At 33.8% G+C, this 22,818-nt stretch overlaps 1 pseudogene across 1 annotated transcript; it reads left to right on the top strand.

Annotated features, from left to right (window-relative positions):
* Positions 1 to 1,538: 1,538 nt before the first annotated feature.
* Positions 1,539 to 20,122, top strand: LOC148943434 (eukaryotic translation initiation factor 5B pseudogene; annotated as a pseudogene). Its single transcript, XR_016142960.1, has 3 exons — positions 1,539 to 1,761; positions 9,028 to 9,049; positions 19,152 to 20,122. The product of XR_016142960.1 is annotated as a eukaryotic translation initiation factor 5B pseudogene (transcript).
* Positions 20,123 to 22,818: the final 2,696 nt, after the last annotated feature.

Genomic DNA, 22,818 nt, shown 5'->3' with positions numbered 1-22,818 from the left:
TAAGAAAAGCAAAAAGAGAATTTTACTCGAGGAAGTTTTAGGTGGTATCAGTTATGGCGAGATTAGAAGGACATCTTGTGTCAATTACTTAAGTATTACACCTGATGGAACTTTGTTGTTTAGGAAACATGTTGGGAACCCGTTAGCAATTTTATTGCAGAACATCAGAATCCTTAGAAAACTTGCACACTTTGTCCTGTATCACATTTTAAGGTTGTTTTATTTCTTGATAATACATCCATGTATTTTATATTGTTCTTTGGTATGGTTAGGGACATTTCTGTTGCTAATTAATCCAATTCAAGTTGTCCAAAATAATGTGATCCATTTACTTTCTAATAAATCTTATAGTGATTCTGTGAGATTGGAGTATAGAAGACAAAAAATTTTACCAGTTGCTGGTTTACAGGATTTTTATCACTAGTTGTTTATGTTCAAGTATAATAATAATAATCTACCTTTATGCTTCTCAGGCATGTTTAAGTTTAGGTCTGATCCCCACAATTATAATATTCAAACAAGCAAGGCACTATCTGCTTCAATTGCCATTGCTACAAGGTCTAAGTTCTCCTTTCTTTATCAAGGAATAAAATTATGGAATACTATTGATAAGACAATTAATGAAACAAGTTTTGAAGAATTTAGAAATATAATTAAGGAAAAAATGTATTCTAATTATGAGTTTTAAATTAATATTTGTCATTTTCATTTGTATTTGATTTATAAATTTATGGATTAGTAATAATATGATTATTAATGGTATAAAATGGTTGGGAAAAATTTAAAAGTAAAATCAAGGAAAAAATGTGTTCTATTAATGAGTCCTAAGCTATTATTATTATTTTTTTCTTCTTCTTTTGTTGTTTAAGGTGTGTGAAGGAGTATAGTGGATTATTTGGATAGTTTTTCCTTTTTTTTCTGTTGTCGTTATGGTGACTCCAGTAGCAACTCAGCAAGGAATTATGTATTTTATTTATATATATATATATATATATATATATATATATATATATATATATATATATATATATATATATATATATATATATATATATATGGAAAAAATGTATTCTAATTATTAATTTTAAATTATTATTTGTCATTTTCATTTGTATTTGATTTATAAATTTATGGATTAGTAATAATATGATTATTAATGGTATAAAATGGTGGAAAAATTTAGAGTGCATGTTTTTTTAGTTAAATAATTTCCAGTTCAGTTTTATTAACTTACTTATCTTTTTGTTCCATCTTCCTTTTATTTCTTTGTCACACAATTTTTTTTTAATTTGTGAACTGTTTTTCAACCACTTCCATTTCAAATGTTCCTCTATTTTTCAAATGTTCAGTTACTTCCCACTTTTTTCAGTATATCACAACGGTAAGAGCACATCCTGTCATTTCTAAATTGTTCTACTCCTTGTTGTTGCGTGTATTGTAACGGCGTATTTGCTTGTTCTTCACTTTTGTTTTAACTTTTAATTCTTGCTGTCGCTTGTATATGAATATATTGGTCTCTTTTCTGTAGGTTGAAGCGAACAAGGGGATCACCGCAATGACAAAGGAGCATTATCTTCTTGCAATGTCACTGGAAATGCCTATTTTTGCCGTTGTAACGTACTCCCCCCAAACACCTCCCAGTGCGTTAGACAATATCACCATGGACCTGGCACGAATGTGCGTAGCCACGAAGAAAAAATCCTTTTTTATCAAGAAGATTGAAGATGTAATTGTCTGTATAACAAATTTCTCAACTGGACGGTAAGTATAGTATAGATGTATAGTGTAGATCAATGGTTTCAAATAATGCATCATATGTAACCCCATAATAGTTGTATATATGTAGAGTATTATTATTCAAAAAAAAAAAAACTTTCCTATTGACCGACCATCATAGTACATAAACATAAAGTATATTCCCCAAGAGAAAGCATTTCTCATACAGTTTTCCAATACAAGTTTTATGATGACAAAATACAAGGCATAACATGGAAGAAGTATTACCATGCGGTCACGCAATAGAGACACGAACATATTCAGTCTCTTGGGAAATATATATTTAAGCTAATTTGAACAAATCGGAGAATGTGCTCAACTTATTTCTATTTACGATAAACCTTGGCGCTAACCACCCTATGGATTTACCAATGATATCAAAAGTAATATACCCACACAAATACATATGCTTGTGCATGTATATACATATACATATTGTCTCAAAACTGAGCATTGTAGGACGAACTCGGCTTTCTCTTATGTACTGAAATTTACAATAGATGGCATTCTGCATGTATTTCATAAATGATAGGTGACGATAGTATTTAGTGTCTAGAAACATACAACCATTGGATTTTATACACAATTTAAAGTTTCACATAATATATATTTTATAATCATGCTTCAAAAATGGAAGAGAAAATAAGAGGAAATCGAAAAATTAATATTCAACCTCTGCAAGTGCGCACACAAAAAAACAGACACAAGTCCCTTAATAACTATTAGTATTTTTCAGGGACGTCGGGTGGGTGGGGGGAGAGGAGGGGATGGGAATTTTGAATTTACCCCTCCCCTCCGAACTTTCTCTACCTCTAGGTTAATAAAAACATACCTTTCATATTATATTTTTATTGGATCAATTTGAAAAACAACAGTTGCCCACCTAATTATTGAAAAATATACTTTACCCCTCTAAATTTTCGTGACTTGACACTACTACTAGTTTTTCTCTATATGTCAGCAAGATAATGTGACTTTCCACCACTTTTGCGCCCAAGCTGATTTTTGCTTAGCTTTCAAAAGGAAAACTGTAGTTTCAACTATTTTCTAGCAACTGTTTCTACCTTTGAACCCTTCCCTCCCATTTGATTTATTTGTACGACTTGTGCTACAATACTTATTTGAATACAAACATACAATTACAGAGCACATATCAAAAGTGTCTTTTACAAAGAGAGTATTCTTTTTATTCAATCTTCTATTGAAGCCTCGCAAGGGAGAAACAGCTTGATATTCTGAGGCTGTATCCTTTCCCAAGGGATGAAAGTTAAAGAAGACCTTAGCTTCAAATTTATTGGTTAGTCTTGACTTTTCTTGAAAGCCCTGCTTCAAAATCAGTTTAAGAAAGTTTAGGGATACGATGCTATTCAACATGAACTTTTCAACAATAATTAGAGCTTCGTTAGACATTATAATACAAAATTTCAAATTAAAAAAAAGATTTCTTAATTTAAAAGTTAAATATATTTGTTTTTCGCTTTACAATTTTAATTTAAACATAATTTTGTATATGTTGTAAAATAATATAACAAAAATAGATAAACAACCACAATAATAGACTCATAGACTCATAGACTCATTTATTTATAAACAACTATCGTAGCCGTGGCCGAAGCCCCGACTAAATGGCGCTGTTTAGTACATTACATAAAACTGGTCACTGGCGGTTTAAATAACTGACAAAAAAAGGCACGAAAGAAGTGCTGTGACGGGTTGTTCGACACTTTGGCGGCACTAGTTGATTTTTATGGCGGGTGTTGGCGGTGATAGGTGCAGGTGGGGGAAGCAACGAACGGTGTTTCTGGGACGAAAGAAGGGACTGCCCAAAATTGCACATTAACTGTAAGCGCCTATCACGCAACGTTGGCAGTCGTAAGGTACTAAGGGCAACTGTAAGTAAGGATCAACGCACCTAAATAGTAACCAAAACTAAAAAAAATGGTGTTTTGATACCAACAGGTACATCATAAGAATTGCCTTATTATTCTGACTTAAAATATATAAGTTTCATTACGTTTAGTGTTACATATCACAAGCAACGAGCCAGAGAAAATTTGCCTGATTTTCCAAAAAGGGGGGGAAAGTCAAAGAATCTTAATGAAAATCATAACATCAGATTTAGCGTATCAGAGAACCTTATTTCAGAGGTTTTAACGTCCCATCTCCAAAAATGTAGAATTTTCTTCTTTTTTTTGGCTGGAAGAAAGATCCTGGATGCGTGTTTAGTGTTTTTTTTCCATCAGGTTTTATTCAAATGGAAATTAAAAGTTCTAGTGCCCTTTTTAAGTGACCAAAAATATAGAGGGCAACTGGGCCCCTCCCCCACCCCTTCGTTCCCCATAACCGTCCGATCAAAATTCTGAGATGGCCACTTTGTTCATAATCGTGGAAAGGCCTAATAACTAAGCCTTTGAATGTAAAATAACCCGCAGCCCCAGGGGAAAGGTCTAAGTTATAAAAATTTGCCCATTGTTTACATATAGTATTTGTTATTGGGAAGCATGCATACATTTTCACGTGGAGTGGGTGAATTTTTTGCTGGGAGTTTTTCCATGGGGAAATTTTCATGGGTAGCAGAGTTTCTAGATGGTGAAAGTGTGTGGGAAAATTTCCAGAATTCCTATACAACATTCTTTTTATATGTCTTGCTTTCTCTTTTCTGTCTCAATTTTACGCGTGGAGTTATTATGGCTAGAGGATATTCTCGTGGGGAGGGGAATTTCTCCATGGAGGTTTGGCCAGATTCAGTTTCTTCAACTAAAAGTGAGGAGCAACATTAAAACTGTTTTAACTAACAGAAATTATCACGTATATGAAAGGAGTTACCCCTTCCCCATGCCTCGCTCTTTACACTAAAGTTTGAATTTTGTCCCAGTTCTTCAAGAACGACTCCTGAAACGCAAGGATCGTTCAATTAGAACAATAAGAAGCTTTTTTTAGAAGTACTAAAAAACTTTAGCGTAAAAAGCGAGGTATTGAGGAGGGGGCAACCCCCTTCATGTAAGTGATAATTTCTATCCATAGGCCTATACATATTTTATTTCTATTAAAAATGAAAGCTCGACATTAGGAACTGACAAAGTGCTCGTTGCTAAAATGATGTCTAATATATAGATAAAAATAATTATGTGAAAAATATAATCTTTGTTTAATACAGTACATTCTTTGCATATGTAAAATCTTTAAAAATAATTTTGAAATATTTTTTTTTACTTTTAGGGCATTGGCGCACTTGTTTGTTGGACAACAATGCGTAGTTGTATTAAACTCGACGATACTCTCCTATTAAATTTAAGCTCAGCAGATACAAATACCTGTTAAAATTCAAACTCAACAACCAGAAATTACTATTAAAGAAATAGAATAGAAATTAAATAAACAATTTTACTTTCAAAAATAATACGTACTACTAAAATGAAATTTTATTTCAATTCTTTTAGTGAAGTAAGTAAGTCCTCAAATAAAATTTGGGAACTAATCAACTCATGTTTAAATCAATCGCAGACGTCTTCTTCACCATCAAACATACGGAGTGCCCATGGTAATAAACTTGAAAGGAAACTATAAATGACACATTATATAAATTTTCATTTCGTCTCAATCGGGCAGTCAATAGCTAATAAGCTCCAACATAATATGTCCCATGGGCAATATAATTATCCTAAGTACCTAGGAAGTCCTTTTGAGAATTCTTATGTTTTTAACTCCGGTAACACAAGAAGAGCTTGCTAAGGTTGTTAAGCTTTTAAATAATGGAAATTCCCCGGGGATTGATGAGTCGTCGACCAATATTGTTAAATCCATTTTTCCTAGTATTAATAGAGTTATGTGTCATTTAATAAATCTGTCATTTAGATCTGGAACTTTTCCGGATTCTTTTAAAAAAGCGAAAGTGTTACCACTATATAAAAGGGGTGACCGGACTAATTGCTCAAATTATAGACCCATTTCTATTCTTTCGGGTTTTTCTAAAGTAATGGAGCGTTGTTTTTATAATCGAATGTATAATTTTCTCTGTTCAAAAGATTATTTTTCAAAAACTTAATATGGATTTAGAAAAGAGCATAGTACGCAGGATGCTATATTAACTATGGTACAATTTATTCACGAGTGTCTGGACAAAAAATGGATCCCGGCGAGTATATTTTTGGACCTTGAGAAGGCCTTCGATTCGTTAAGCCATCAAATATTTTTGTATAAATTAAACCACGGTGGAATACGAGGACCAGCGCACGATTTTATCGCATCTTACCTAAGTCGTCGCTCTCAAGTGACTTTGATCAACGGCACAGTTTCGGATCCATGTCTGTTGTCAAATATTGGTGTCCCGCAAGGCTCAATCCTGGGACCACTGCTTTTTTTAATATGTATAAATGACCTTCCATCAGCGACAGAAAACCTTGGTCTGAATGTTCTTTTTGCTGATGATACCGGATCATCACTTACTGGATATTCGGAAGAGGATCTCAATGAGAAGCTGCAAATCGTATTTTCACCACTTCTTGTATGGCTAAAAGCTAATCGTTTGTCACTTAATGCATCAAAAACCAAATTTATCATTTATAGTAGAATTGGGCAGAATGCTCAAGGAGTTTCAACTATATTTGATCATGCTACAAATATTCAAATTCAAAGGGTAACTTCGTTCCGGTATCTGGGTATTATTAATAATGAAAATCTGTCATATAAAGAACATTGTAATAGATTACGGGTTAAAGTTGCTCAGGGGGTTGGTATAATGCAAAGGTTTCAGCATTTTTTTTCCATATGAAATCCTATGTCTAATTTATTTTGCGTTGGTTCATTCCCATCTAATGTATTGTCCTCTGATATATTTGGCAACATTCAGATGTCATGTGAAATCGATACAAATTCTTCAAAACCGGGCTCTTCTAATTTTAAAGAAACATTTACCATCACCGTCTTCGTATCCTAATAAGATTAAAACTGAAACTCTATATCTTCTAACTAATATTTTGCCTGTTTCAAAGATATTCACCCTCAATTATTTTTTATTTATGGTAAAATATGACCGGTCGGAACTACCAATTTACTTTTATTCGAAAAATTTTTTCCCTGTGCAACATCCCCATTCTTATGAAACCCGTCATAAATGGAATATTCAGCACCTAAAATTAAGCACAGAGAGATCACGGTTCTCACCCTTATTTTCAATCACGGGTTCATGGTGTCTTCATCTACCATTTATTGATTGCAGCAAATCTCTTCCAAATATAAAAAAGCAACTTCATTCTATCCTTATAAATAATTTTAAGAATTAATAATATATTGAAAATCTGGGTACATTTGATATTACTGTTTTGTTGGGTGTTTTGCCCTGTGAGATGCCGGTTATCGGTTATCCTTATTCGCCCGTTGGTTTTTTTTTTTTTTTTTATTGGTATTTTTGGTTGATCTTTGCCCGGTGTCGGTGGGTTTGTGGGGTGGGTGTCCGTCTATTGGTGAGTCATGGAATAACTCTTATTTATTATTATGTTGTTAAACAGGTTTATTCCGATTAATGTACTGGGTTTTTGTCATTCGACCTTGTGTCTCCGGCGTTTACCCTGTATTTATGTCTATTTTGTACAGATATTTTAAAATTAAACCTTGAACCTTGAACCTAATCAATGCAAACAAACATACAACAGATATTAATGTAAATGAATAAATAAATCTTAAGACGAGTGAAGCTTAAATTGAATATGCAAATCAAGCTTGAATCGAATAAAAACTACAAACAAGAGTTTGGGTACCGCCTCACTGCAGAAGCCTAAAAGCTACTGCGTCATTATTGCTTTACTGAAAACGAATTATATTACAAATGTTTTCTTTTGTACTTAATATTGAAAAAAAATATTAAAATTACAGTAAAATTTTGAACTGATGAGCTTTCAGCAATTAAAATCATTATGCATCAAATATTCAATTTAATTTATTAGTTGTTTCCAAGATTGTTCAAGATAAATATAGTTTCACTACAAACGAAATTTGGATAGTCCCCCCTTCTTTAACTGTAAAAACCTAAAGCCTGCTGTGTCATTGGCACTTCACTGAAAGCGAATTACATTAAAAATTTATTCTTTTCCAGTTTTTATAGCATTGAAAATTAAAATAAAAATATCATTATATATCTTATATTCAATTTGATTTTGTTTATACTTTCCAAGTCTGTTCAAGACTCATATAGTTTTCAGTAAAGGTGGGGAAATCTGTTTATGTGCAGAAGGCTCCAGGTGGGAAGTGGGAGACGGCAATAGTAATTGCCCAATCTGAGTCTCCCCAGTTTTACATAGTTGAGAAAAATTGTTAAAGTTCCTTTTTAGCTAAAAAGGAACTTTTTTTGTTTTTAGCTAAAAAGTAGTTTAGCAAGTTTTTGCTATCTTTGAAAGGGGTTAGGTTAGAAAAATAAAACTGTCAGTAATGATTTGAGGGTCAAAAACATACTTTGAGAAGGTGTGCCAAACTTCTATGTTAACTCTTCTGATTTCAAAATCTTAGAAATTTGCCTACTTGAGAGTTCTTTTTTACCTATTAAAATTTTGACAAAACAATATTGCTAGCGCTCACCAATGTTCCATTTATGTACACATATTTTTTTAAAATAAATTGTGTAGTATACCATTTTCATAGGATAGTCCATTGACGGCAGATGGAGGTAAAATTGTCAGACTTTTTCTGCACCACAACTTTGAAATTAGTAAATGTGGATGATATGTGTGGTTCTATGAAGTAGTTTTTATTGGAATAAATGTGAAAATGTATGTTTTCAGAGACGGGTTGCTGGTTTTCAACAACCAGTACACTTTGGTTGTTGAAACAAAAAGTACACCATAAGAACCACCATGTCCAAAACCCCCATATATGAAACTTTCTGTTCCTTGGCTTGAACAGCAAGGGAAATATTTTGGCTTGAAAATCAAGAAAACTGACAGCTACTACAACATTCTGCCTAAACGGCAACTTTTTTCTCTTCCACAGATATTTTCTTCAGCAGATAGCTTGGCACTGGAACATCGCAGAGAGTTGTTCAATGGCTCATTTTAAAGGAAGTTATTGGGGCTAAAAACCTTTTGTAATTAAAACAAATTATTTTTAAAATAGAACCAATTTCTGTATGAAAAACTGTATATTTCTTGTTGAAGATTGATCAATGACGTCATAATCGTAGGTTGTAGCCAAGTCGTTTCTCTCTCTCTTTTGATATGTGTCTTTTATCTCCAATCGATTAACGTCCTTTTTCTTTTCTAGGCCAAGAATTTAGAGCTGAGCAGTAAGTTTCTTAACTTAGTGTGAGCTTGTATACTGTTGCCGTCTTTTTGTGTAATGGCGTTAAATTTTACATAAAAAGTCGTTGCAACAGACGTGGCTTCTTGTAATTCTAAAGTTAAAACAAAAATCAAGGGTTCTTAACCTTAAGTTAGTTTTATTCTCCGTAAAAGTGTTGTTCAAGCCTCTTGTTTTTTCTCCCCTTTTTGAAATTTTAAAAGAAATAGAACCCTTTACCTACAATATACATCTACACTATACTTACCGTCCAGTTGAGAAATTTGTTATACAGACGATTACATCTTCAATCTTCTTGATAAAAAAGGGTTTTTTCTTTGTGACAAAGCACATTCGTCTCAGATCCATGATGATATTGTCTAACGCACTGGGAGGTGTTTGGGAGGAGTACGTTACAACGGCAAAAATAGGCATTTCCAGTGACATTGCAAGAAGATAATGCTCCTTTGTCATTGCGGTGATCCCCTTGTTCGCTTCAACCTACGGAAAAGAGACCGATATATTCATATATAAGCGGCAGCAAGAATTAAAAGTTAAAACAAAAGGGAAGAACAAGCAAATACGCGGTTACAATACACGCAACAACAAGGAGTAGAACAATTTAGAAATGAAAGTGAAGAACAGAGAATATGTGTATATATATATATATATATATATATATATATATATATATATATATATATATATATATATATATATGCCCTTTTTGAAATTTTAAAAGAAATAGAACCCTTTACTTGTTTTCAATAAATTATCTTTTTGCTCATCCCTCACTAAAAGAACTTACTGCTCATTCAAGCTCTTCTGCTGCTTGTTCAGCTTCTGCTCCTCAGCCAAGAAATCGCATCATGAGTACAAACAAGTCATGAGTCTACAAAACAAATTCAAGAAATTTTATCTTTATCTAAATAAATTTTGAAAAGCTTGTTTGAGTAAAACTTTATGATTTTGCATTCTTATCGCTTATCATATACTTACTACTTGCCGTTCCTAGAGTTAGGAATCACTTAAAGAACCCTGATAAAAAGGTTGAGTCAGTTGGGAAGCTGATCTTGCTCAAAATCATGGTTCTGGAATCCTAGTATTGTTTTTTGTTATGTTAGAAAAAGAAGATCCGTATCTTTAAGCTCATTAATGTATACTTCTAAATTAATAGAATAATAATTATGAAATAGACCAATACGTCGAGTATGTTAAATTTAAAAAAACATTTTGAATATTAAAATTCTGACATCAAAGGAGTAAGATAATTTAATACTACAACAACACACACATCCTTGAAATGGAGAGGGTGTCCTTTGTTAGTATTATTTTTAAAAAAAAGTTTTTTAATTAAATTTTGTTCGTTTTTGATTGCAAAAACTTCCCACCTGGAGCCTTCTGCACATAAACTGATTTCCCCACCTTTACTGAAAACTATATGAGTCTTGAACAGTCTTGGAAAGTATAAACAAAATCAAATTGAATATTAGATATATAATGATATTAATTGTTGTAAGATCCATCAGTTAAAGATTTTTTTTTCACTGTTAATTTTTATTTTCAATGCTGTAAGAACTGGAAAAGAATAAATTTGTAAAATAAGAGTAATTCGTTTTCAGTGAAGCGCCAATGACGCAGAAGGCTTTAAGTTTTTGCAGTTAAAGAATGGGGGCAGTATCCAATTTTTTTTTGTAGTGAAGCTATATTTGTCTTGACCAATCTTCGAAAGAACTAATAAATTAAACTGAATATTTTATGTATAATTATATTGATTGCTGAAAGCTCATCAGTTCAAAATTTTACTATAATTTTAATATTTATTTTCAATATTAAGCACAAAAGAAAACATTTGTGATATAATTCGTTTTCAGTAAAGCGCCAATGACGCAGCAGGTTTTAGGCTTCTGCAGCGAGGCGATACCCAAACTCTTGTTTGTAGTTGTTTTTATTCGATTCAAACTTGATTTGTATATTCAATTTAAGTTTCACTCGTTTTAAGATTTATTTATTAATTAACATTAATATATTTTGTATGTTTTTTCGCATTGATTGTTTCTGTTCGTTTTAAGTTTCATTTATACTTCAAGTAGCAAACTATTTGTTTTTCGTTTTAAGCTTGATTTTCATATTCAATCCAAGCATTACTCGCTTTACGATCTATTTATTCATTTATATTATTACTTGTTGTATTATTTTTTGCTATGATTGTTCATTTAATTGCTGTTCGTTTTGGGTTTTATTTATTCTTTATTAGTAATTTCTAGTCGTTTTTAGTTTGAATTTTAACAGGTATTAATATCTACTTAGCTTAATTTTGTAATGGCCTTTACGTTTCTTTGAAAAACTTATTTTTTTCAATTAAATTTTTTTAGTTTTTGATTGCAAAATCCTTCAAGTTTTAATTGCATGGGGGGGGGCTGCTTACTGTCCGATTATTCTTGAATTCAAAAATGGATCTAGAACTTTCAACTTATAATCTTAATGAGACTTTTTTCAAAGCATGTAAAATGCTTTCTTTGTTAAAAACCCTACATATCAAATGTGGACAGAAGGCGTAGGGTGTAGATGTTAATTAGCAATAATGAATGAATTGAAAAAATAGCTTGAGTGAGGATGTTTTGACCATTTCTCTTGCTGAAAAAAAAAGATCACGACTGTTTGAAATTGACCTTAATAGGATTTTGTGTGCCAAAGCAATTTTGTATCTCATCACAGAGTATGTATTTTAACCTTATAATTGGAAAATTATAATATATTTACTATGTGTTCTTCCCATACAAAACTTTACCTTATTAAAGTTTTTGTCTTATTGACAAAAATTTGTCTTATTAGTCTTTGAGGTTGGGGGCGGCGTAGTTGGCAGAAGGAAGAAAACTTTAGCGTAGATAGTAGGACAGGGGGAGGGTGAGGTTAGAGACTCATCCAATACGGGGTGGAACTTCACTTATCTCTTCCGTTCCCGATTTAGGAGATCAGACAGACTCATTGGGCTGTCGAATGTTGGACCGTTTGAGTTGTGGAAGACGTTAAAATACTCAAAAATACTTTATATTTTCAATTATTGCAGGATTGATTTCATAGATTTTGGAATGGCGAGCCCCTGGCCCATCATTTGGGTGAACCTCAACTCATAATATGCAAATTAGATTAATCGTTCCGTGTTATGTACATATATCATTCTTTATATGTTATTTTGAGTTTTATCGCATTGCGTTCATTTTTAAGGCTTGAGATAAAAACTGAAACCTTAGCAGAGACAGTGGTGGGGGAAGTCTCCCCCTTCACATACATAATTGAGTAATACAAATGAAATTAATCTGTCTTTTGAAAATGTCTTTTCAAAAGACACGAACAAAGTCGTCTAAAGGAACCTGAAGTGCTATCTCTGACATTTCCATTGATTCTTTATTCCCGTTACTTTCAGATGTAAAATTTAGAATATAATCGAATGGGTCTAGTCGTCCCCTCCCTGAATAATTTACACTTGGAAACCCCACCCCTTGGAAATTCCTCCCTCAAAAAAATTTTCTTTTCCTGCTGATAAATTCTCCGCGTTAAATTCCACCTAGCAGAAATTTCCCAGCCGTGGAATATGCTCCCCCAAACATTCCCGTCAGATAATTTCACATATCCATAAAAATGGAAGCTGAAATTTCTACTCAACTTTTTAGGTCAGAAGCAATGCTATAGCGTTACCTAATTAAAGAGCCATAAGGGTTCAATGAATTAATACTTATTTTTTTCCAGGGGCACTTTATGTGGAAGAGCTGGTCGCATAAACTTTGTAACGGGGTTCATTGAATTACAAATTAAAATCTATAGTGCCCTTACACCAGGAGCGGATCCAGGATTTTTTAGGGGGGGGGGGTGCAAAATAGGTTGATCCGATAAACTTGCGTTAGGAGCAAGTTTAATTAACGCAATCTTGCGTTACTTAAGAAATTACATTACTTTAGACTACATTAGGGGGAGGCCCCCCCCTTGCCCCTCCCTTGGATCCGCCACTGCCTTACACTCTGTTTCTTTCCTTGTTAGGGGGGAAAGCAGATGCCTAATATGTGTGTGTTAATACCAAAACATTCTAACTCTCATTGGGCCTTCAGGTATAAACAGCATTAGTTCAAAGGGAAGGGCGGGGGGTATTTGTCCTTCGATCGATTTTGACTCGTAAGAGCTAGACTAGAACTTCCAATTTCTAATCAAATGATCCCTCTCTGAAGTTTATACGAAGATCCCTTCCTACCCCCGGGCCCTGGGGGGTTTTGTCCATGCCAGAGTTTTGTTACTTAACCTTTTAACTATTTCTAACAAAATTTTTATCTGATGCATTTAGGGCGTGGAGGAGGGGGGGGGGGGCGAGTTGCCCTCAAATCTCTTTTGACTCTTAAAAAGTGAACAAGAACTTTCAATTCCTAATCAAATGAGCCCTCTCTAAAGTTTATACGAATATTCCTTCTGTAAAAAAATAATATGAAGGATTTGGAGAATCCTTAAATTGCAACCCTTGCCCTGAGGGCTGTGGGAGAGTTGTCATCCTCAAGCCAAATTTCCAGACCTTAACATTTAATAAAATAGCTGTCTCAAAATTTTGATTGGATGTGTTTGGGGAAAAGGTGGGCGTGAGAGGGGGGTTATTTGCCCTCAAATCACTTTCGACTATTAAAAAGGGCACTAGCCCTTGAAATTTCCATTCGAATGAGCCTTTTTTGAAGTTCTACGACACCGCCTTCTATAAAAACCTTATATGCCCCCAGGGTATAACTTAAAACCCTTGCCTTGAAGGTTATGGGGGAGTGTCCTCAAAAATATATTTTCTATCTCAAAATCAACTCCGCTGAAGAAAATAGCTATCTCAACATATCGCTTGGATGTGTTGGGGGGAATGTGGGGCGTGGGGGTGGGGGCTAGTTGCCCTCCAATCACTTTTGACTTAAAAAGCGCGCTAGCCCTTTTAATTTCCAATCGAATGGGTTTTTTTTGAATTTTCTGTGACAACGCCTTCTACAAAAACCTTATATGCCCCCAGGGCATAACTTAAAACCCTTGCCCTTAGGGTTTTGGGGGAGTGTCCTCCTCAAAACATATTTTCTATCTGGAAATCAACTACGCTGAACAAAATGGCTATCTCAAAATTTTGATTGGATGTGTTTGGGGGGATGATGGGTGCGTGCGGGGGGGGGGGGGGCTAGTGGCCCTCCAATCACTTTCGACCATTAAAAAGGGCACTAGCTTTTTGAATTTCAAATAGAATGAGCCTTTTTGAAGTTTCTACGACAACGCCTTCTACAAAAACCTTATATGTCCCCAGGGCATAACTTAAAACCCGCCCCTGAAGGTTGTGTGGGATTGTCCTCCTCAAAAACATATTTTCTATCTGGAAATCAACTACACTGAACAAAATGGCTATCTCAAAATTTTGATTGGATATGTTTGGGGGAATGATAGGTGTGGGGGGGGGCTAGTTGCCCTCCAATCAATTTCGACCATTCAAAAGGGCACTATCTCTTTGAATTTCCAATCGAATGAGGCTTTTTTGAAGTTTCTACGACAACGCCTTCTATGAAAACCTTATATGCCCCCAGGGCATAACTTAAAACTCTTGGCCTGAGGGTTTTGGGGGAGTTTCCTGCTCAAAAACATATTTTCTATCTGGAAATCAACTACACTGAACAAAATGGCTATCTCAAAATTTTGAGTGGATGTGTTTGGGGGAATAATGGTCGCGGGGGAGGGGCTAGTTGCCCTTCACTCACTTTTGACTATTAAAAAGTGCACTAGCCCTCTGAATTTCCAGTCGGATGAGCCTGATTTGAAGTTTTTATGACCACGACTTCTATAAAAACCTTATATGCCAAAGAGGGCATAACTTAAAACCTTTACCCTGAGGGTTGTGGGGGAGTTTCCTCAAAAACATTTTTCTACCTGGAAATCAACTACGCTGAAAAATTTTGATTGGATGTGTTTGGAGGAATTTTGGGTGTGGGTGGGGGGGGCTAGTTGCCCTTCAATCAATTTTGACTTAAAAAGGACACTAGCCCTTCGAATTTCCAATCGAATGAGCTTGTTTTTAAGTTTCTACGGCAATGTCTTCTATAAAAACCTTATATGCCCCCCCCCGGGGCATAACTTAAAACCCTTGCCCTGAGGGTTTTGGGAGAGTGTCCTCCTCAAAAACATATTTTCTATCTGGAAATCAAATACGCTGAACAAAATGGCTATCTCAAATTTTGATTGAATGTGTTTTGGGGAATGAAGGGCGTGGGTGGGGCTAGTTGCTCTCCAATCACTTTCGACTATTAAAAAGGATACTAGCGCTAAACAAAATGCCTATCTGAAAAATTTTGATTGAATGTGTTTGAGGGAATGATGGGCGTGGGGAAGGGCTAGTTGCCCTCCAACCACTTTCGACTATTAAAAAGGACACTAGAACCTTCGATTTCCAATCGAATGAGCCCCTTTTGAAGTTTCTACGACGACCCCTTCCATATGAAGTGCTCTGCTCCAAAAGAGAAAATTATTAAATAGTACATTGTGCCAACATCGTTCTTATATGCCCTCAGGGCATAACTTAAAACCCTTGCCCCGAGGGTTGTTAGGGAGTGTCCTTCTCAAAAAGATATTTACTTTCTTTGATAGCTTCGATACACTTACGCTATTTTGATTTGGTTAAGTTTTAAGAGCAGAAATAACCCCAAAAGTTTGAACATAATGCCCTCAGTTGTTCTTAGGATACTGCTGAGATACCTTATCTGGAATTAGCATTAACACAGTGCATTTTGATTTAATCTTAAAGCGACCATATATATATATATATAGTATATATATATATATATATATATATATATATATATATATATATATATATATATATATATATATATATCGTTTATAAAAATAATGGGCAAATGGCAGGGTGGAATTGGTAGGGAGACTAGTTGCCCTCCAATCACTTTCGACTCTTAGAAAGGTTAGTAGTCCTTACTATTTTAAATTTAATGAGCCCTTTTTGAAGTTCATACGACAACTCTTTCGATATGAAGTGCCCTGGTCTTAAAAAAAAAAATACATTGTACCCTGATTGATCTTTAATATAAAAATGTCAAGCCTCACGAATGTGACAGGTTAATGATTCGTGTTTCCTTTAAACAATGCAATAATTTCATAAGGGAATTGGTAATAGCACACTTGCAATTACCCGTTAACTACATCTGCTGTACTTATAAATGCTTTCAAAAACGCAGTGTAAAATTGTGGCGTAAAAAGTGGAGGCTATAGGGAGGGGGCAATCCCCCTCATACACGGTAAAACGTATGTTTGCTTTATATATATATATATATATGTATATATATATATATATATATGTGTATACATATATATATATATATATATATATATATATATATATATATATATATATATATATATATATATATATATATATATGTATACATATATATATATATGTATACATATATATATATATGTATGTATGTATATATCGTTTTTAAACATAATTGGCAAATGGCAGGGTGGAATTGGAAGGGGGACTAGTTGCCCTCCAATCACTTTCGACTCTTAAGAAGTTTATTAGTCCTTTCTATTTTAAATCGAATGAGTCCTTTTCGAAGTTCATACGACAACTCTTTCGATACGAAGTGCCCTGGTCTAAAAAAAAAAAAAAAAAAAAAAATAATAATAATATATTGTACCCAGATCGTTGGAAAAATGGTGGGCGTGAGAGGGGGGCTAGTTGCTTTTCAATTACTTTTGACTATTAAAAAGTTCTTTAGCCGTCTCAAATCGAATGAGCCCTTTTTGAAGTTTCTACGAAAACTCTTTCTATAAAACCTTACATGCCCACAGGGTATAACTTACAACCCTTGCCCTGAGGGCTGTGGGGGGGGGGGGGGGTGCTCAACCACAAAGACTTAAAAAGGCCTTTACCCGTTTCAATTTCAAATCGAATGACCCTTTTTGAAGTTTCTACGACAACTCTTTCTATAAAACCTCATATACCCCCAGGGCATAACTTAAAACCCTTGCCCTACAAGGCTGTGTGTGTGTGTGGGAGAGGGGGGGCTCATCCACAAAGACATAATTTCCAGAAATTTCAATTATGTAGAAAATAATGGCTGTCTCAAAATTTTGATTGTATGTGTTAAGTGAAATGGTGGGCGTGAGAGAGGGATTAGTTGCCCTCCAATTACTTTCGAATATTAAAAAGGGCACTACCCATTTTAATCTCCAATCGAATAAGCTCTTTTTGAGGTTTCTATGACAACGTTTTCTATAAAAACCTTATATGCCCCCAGGGCATAACTTACAACCCTTGTCCTGAGGGCTGTGGGGGGTTTTCATCCTTAAAGACCTAATTTCCAAAACGTTTGGAAATTTCCTTCTGATCAATTTCGACTATTGAAAAGGGCACAAGCCACTCCAATTTCCAATTGAATGAGCTCTTTTCGAACTTTTATCGACTACTTCTTTTATACAAAGTGCCCTGGTCTAAAGGAAAAAAAATCAGAAATAAAACATTGGGCTACAATTGTTCTTATATGTCCCCAGGGCATAACTTAAAACCCTTCCCCGAGGGCTGTGGGAGAGTTTCCTCCTCAAAAACATAATTTCTATCTGGAAATCAACTACGCTGAACAAAATGGCTATCTCAAAATTTTAATTGGATGTGTTTGGGGAAATGGCAGACGTGGAAGGGGTTTTAGTTGCCTTCCAATCACTTTTGACTATTAAAAAAGGCACAAGCCATTCCAATTTCCAATCAAATGCGCCCTTTTTCCAGTTTCTACGACAACTCTTTTGATGCCAAGTGCCCTGGTATGAAAAAAAAAATAATACATTGTGCCAACATCGTTCTTTACTTAGACTGAGTGATTGCGCTGCCTATGATCACACCAATTACCAAGAAGCTGATTTTTTTTTGTAACCTAAATTGGATGATTTTGGTCATCTTTGCGAAATTTTTGGCAACCTTGATTTTGGATATCTTTTAATATGTAAAACACCATTCAACTGACATAACAATAATGGCTGCAACTCTTGGAAAATATATACTATGTCACTGAGCAACATGGATGATTTATTTTTCCTGGCTTTTGTAAGAATATCCTGATGGGACATGTGATGGAGGGAAAATCCCTCCCCACCTCTGGGGATATCTCGAACAACTCATCTTGTATTCACCCATCTGTTGCTTTCTTTAAAAGAGAAGTTAGCAGACACAACTCTATGGAGAAAACTTTGGTAAATTGTAGACATGGTGTGTAATCAGAACCTTATCTTTTATGAACACGGAACATGGCCCTATGAATTTTGTCATAAAAAGAAAAATTAGAATTTATGTCTGTAAATTAAGAATAAAAACTCGACAGTAAATTATCAGCTTTCACCAAATTTATGCATTTTTCCCGCCCATTACGCATAATTATTTTTTTTTACGCATTTATTGTGGAAAAGCAGCATAAGATGACAGGCAATATTTATTTCTTAGAATTCCTATCTTACTGTCTACTATATGCGAGTAATTAAATTGCAATCTATTATATATAGTTTTCCACTTTCAGGACCAAATAGCGTGAAGCAATTTGAGAAAGTTTTCTTTGTTACTACATAGTCACTATCATGTAAGAGGCGTGTTATTAAAAGAAATACATCAGATATTTGTAAAATAACAATTTAAGATATAACTTTGTTACGAGTACTAGTAATTAAAAAAACAAAATTCAAAGATGATGCCTTAATAGCTAGCCTACTACAAATCATTGCAGCACCAGCCTGCATCAAGGTAACATAGTTCTGCATAATTGTCTTTCATTCCACTCTGTTTAGAGCTCCGTTGTTTGCTCTCCTTTAAAATTCTTACTCTCCTTACCTGTACTTCTTTACCTGCTTCTATATTTATCTCTTTCTCTTCTTACTTTCCTTACCTTTTCTTTTTACATCTGCATTCTTCTTTCGTAAAACGTCTTGTGTCTACCATTGGATCTAAACGTCTAATGTTTATGCTTAAAACGGAAACGTCCAACCATTTTGGCTTGCTGGAAAAACGAAGAATATATTACAAATAATCATTTTTTTGTTTTTTGTTCTAGGAGATACAAAACGAATCCAATGAAACTGATGAATGTCCTACTATGGAGGAGGAGGAGATTAAAACGAAAAAGAAGAAGAATGAGCCAACGGCTAAACTCAGTTGGAAATATTTGGATAATGCAATGGTGAGCTTAAGGTCAACTCTTGTAAGCCATATTCAGCTCCAGGATTGTGGAGTTTATGTTCAAGCGTCTACGTTAGCTTCCGTAGATGTTTTAGTAGAGTTTTTAAATACATCCAAAATTCCATATTCTAAGTTTGGAATAGGTCCTGTTGGAGTACAGGATGTCGAAAAAGCTTCCGCTATGTTAGAGCACGACCCTTTGTATGCTGCTATTTCAGCTTTTGATGTTAAAGTTGAAAGTGATGCTCGAGAATTTGCAGATGCGATTGGTGTTAGAATTTTTTAAGCGGATATTATGTATCATTTGTTGCTTGACTTTGCAGGATATAAAGAAGAGCTAAAACAGAAAGGGCGGGAGCAATTTAAAAATGTTGCTGTTTTTCCGTGCAAACTTTGAATTCTCCCGGATCATATTTACAATAATTGTGACCCCATTGTTGTTCGTGTAGTGGTTGAAGCTGGTCTTATTAAAACAGGGACTCCTCTATGCGTCCCATCCAAAGAGTTTATGGAAATTGGTGTTGTAAAAACTATAGAAAATAATAATGAGTCGGTTGAAATCGCCAGAGATGGATTAGAAGTTTGTCTTAGAATAGAGAACGTGAGTGTTGGCGTCCCTAAAATGGTTGGTAGAGATTCTGAGTAGAAGGATATGATTATTTCAAAGATTAGTAGGAAATCAATTGATGCGTGCAAAGTTTATTTTAAAGAAGTTTTAACAAAGACTGACTGGCAGGTTATGAAGGAACTAAAAGTTATGCTCAGAATTCCCTGAATTTACTGATGTGTATCTAAATAAGTTTAAAATATTTTTTATTACGAGTATTTTTAAAAGTGAATATAGTTTGTTCTAAAGATTTTTAGAGTTGCTTTTCTTTTTTTACTAGCTGAAATAGAACCTTTTAAGCCCTTTTTTGGGCTCTAATGGGCTCAATTTCGTAATTAGAACGATTTCCAAAAAAGCATTCATTCATTGTTTATGTGAGGGTTTTTGCCTAATAATTTAATTTGTTTATGTGTTTTTTTTTCTTTATTTTTTTCTTATTATATTTTTTTAAATTTTAAAAACTTGATTTTTATGCTGTAAGACAATACTTTGATTTAATATTTAGATTCTTTTGGGTTCAGGTGATTTCTCAGCCCCTTTTTGTCTTTTCGTTTTCTTTGTGATTTTTTTTTTTAACTTTTTAAGGCCTTTTCAGTTTACTTATTTTTATGAAAAGCTAAGAAAAATGTAAAAAGAAAACCAAAATTTCCTTCTCTTACAGCTTTTGAAGGATTTTTAAGAAAATAATTTGTATCTTGTTATTTTTATTTCGAAATAAATTTGTTTGAAAGCGCAGAATAAATAAAACTACTTAAAGATTTTGCATTGGGTCTATTTCAAACTTCTTTTGGGTTCGAACAATTTTTCATCTTCTTGGTTAATTTTTCATTTATTTGAGTATTTCTTTTTGATTTTGCATATATACCCAAAGGACTCCTAGTCTAGACTTCTTTGAATAAACCTTAGTGGACTGATTCATTTACTGATATGATCCCAAATATAACGATTTGTTGCCAATTTTGACAAACTACCCAGTATCATCCTTTGAGGTTTTGGACAAATTTTACAAGAGAACTCTGCAAACAAATACACAGAAGTCTTAAAAATATAAATTAAATTTTGTATCTAATTATTAATTGACTATTTGTGAGATGCAGCCAGTTAACTTTAAATCTGATAACTTTTTTTTGTTATATTGTTGGTAAAACTTTTTTTGCTTATAACTTATATATTTATTTATTTTTGTTAATTAAAAAAAGATAGATTTTTTTTTTTTTCTTTATTTCACACGAATACATCTCATATTTTATTAATTTACAGGCACTAAACAGATTTCATTTACACTCAATATAATCTCTAGATAGCTTGAGAGGCATGTTTTGTTTTTGTTTTTAAGAAAAAAACGTCTTTTTTTAATTGGCATATAATTTTGGATGAATTGGGATATCTATTATGATTTTGATCCTAAAAATAAGTATACTCAAAGGATTCTTCTTCTTTTTATACAATAGTAGAAATAAAGTGCAAGTTGCCCAGTTTGGGAAAGCGAGAGTTTTATTTGAGCTTCACAAGAAAATAAACTCTAGGGGAGTAACTTCTGCATTTTTTAAAGGAGTTCTTCATATAAATTTTTTATAGGGGTGTCTTCTACTTATGCCATTATGGGAGCTCGAACAACCCCAGTCCCTCTAAAAAGTACTACCTAAAATGGGAAGATTGAAAGCATAGTCACATTCAAACATTAGTGGAAAAAGATCTCCTTATAGGAGTCGCTGTGAAACCTGAAATAGCAAAGTTGACTTTTTTCTGAACTTCCTACCTATTGTAACAAAACGTAAATAGCCCCAGAATAAAAAATATATCTTTATTAAAATAAATAAAAATATCACACATAAGTACAGCAATTTGGTGGTTTAGATTGAACAGTTAAATCTAACCTTAATTTCTTGGTCACATTGTTGTAGTGTTCAAACACGGTTCACTAGATAAAGCCCTCACCCTTAAGCACAACCTACATAATTTAAATTTTTGAATAATTGATTAAACTCGCAATTAAGACCGTCAAAAATATTTTGTTGATCATAGTCACACTACCGGTGTTGGCGCCAGTGTGCCCTCTCAACATGTCTCGAACTCGCGAAAGGCCTGGCGGATAATATTGAGAACTCCCCAATGTCAATACAACAAGCCTTACAGAATCCCGCATTATCAGACTTATTTTTAATTCACGAGTACAGACTCGTAATGCTTAATATCAATTCTTAATATAATTTGTTCAATACTAATTATTTTTTAGCTCAAAGATCTTGGACTCGAACAAAAATATCTTTTTTTGACGTTTAAAACAATCCTTTGTATTTATCACTGTATAAAAATATAATACAGTATGATCATTCCCCATGTCAACCATTCTACAAAGCCGGACCGAGATGAAAGTGCTCCGGAGATCATTTAAACAAGCATAAAAATAAGCGAAATTCAATTTCTTCACGGGTAGACAAGTCAGATTTCTCTTCAACGCGAAACTTGGCTTCACCTTCGTACCAATGAATTTTCAAGAATATAATTTTAAATTAATTTATTCCAGTACATATATAAAAATCGGTCATTAGTAGTACAATGATATTATTAGTTATTTTTAGAATTACAAGTAGGTTTCAAACACTCGAGTTGGTTTTAAAGGCATTTTGCGAAAGTTTCTGCGAAAATATGTGTTCCAGGGTAATATACACTGGACTGCTGATGGCAGATTAAATGGGAGGAGCTGTTTGTACGTGCCGAGAATGTAGTAGTCAAAAATCACTTACTCGCGATCTTACATATAAAAAAAACAAGTTTTTTAAACTGAAAGTAAGGAGCGACATTAAAACTTAAAATGAAAAGAAATTATTCCGTATATGAAAGGGACTGTCCCCTCCTCATCGCCTCGCTCTTAACGCTAAAGTTTTTTATTGTTTTAAAAAATAGTTGTGAGACAGGGTCAAACTTTAGCGTA

Source organism: Artemia sp. Qi Xiang Cuo, chromosome 15 (genome assembly GCF_049724085.1).
Source record: "Artemia sp. Qi Xiang Cuo chromosome 15, ASM4972408v1, whole genome shotgun sequence".
NCBI lineage: Eukaryota > Metazoa > Arthropoda > Branchiopoda > Anostraca > Artemiidae > Artemia > Artemia sp. Qi Xiang Cuo.
This window is presented reverse-complemented; position numbering and strand designations above follow the sequence as displayed.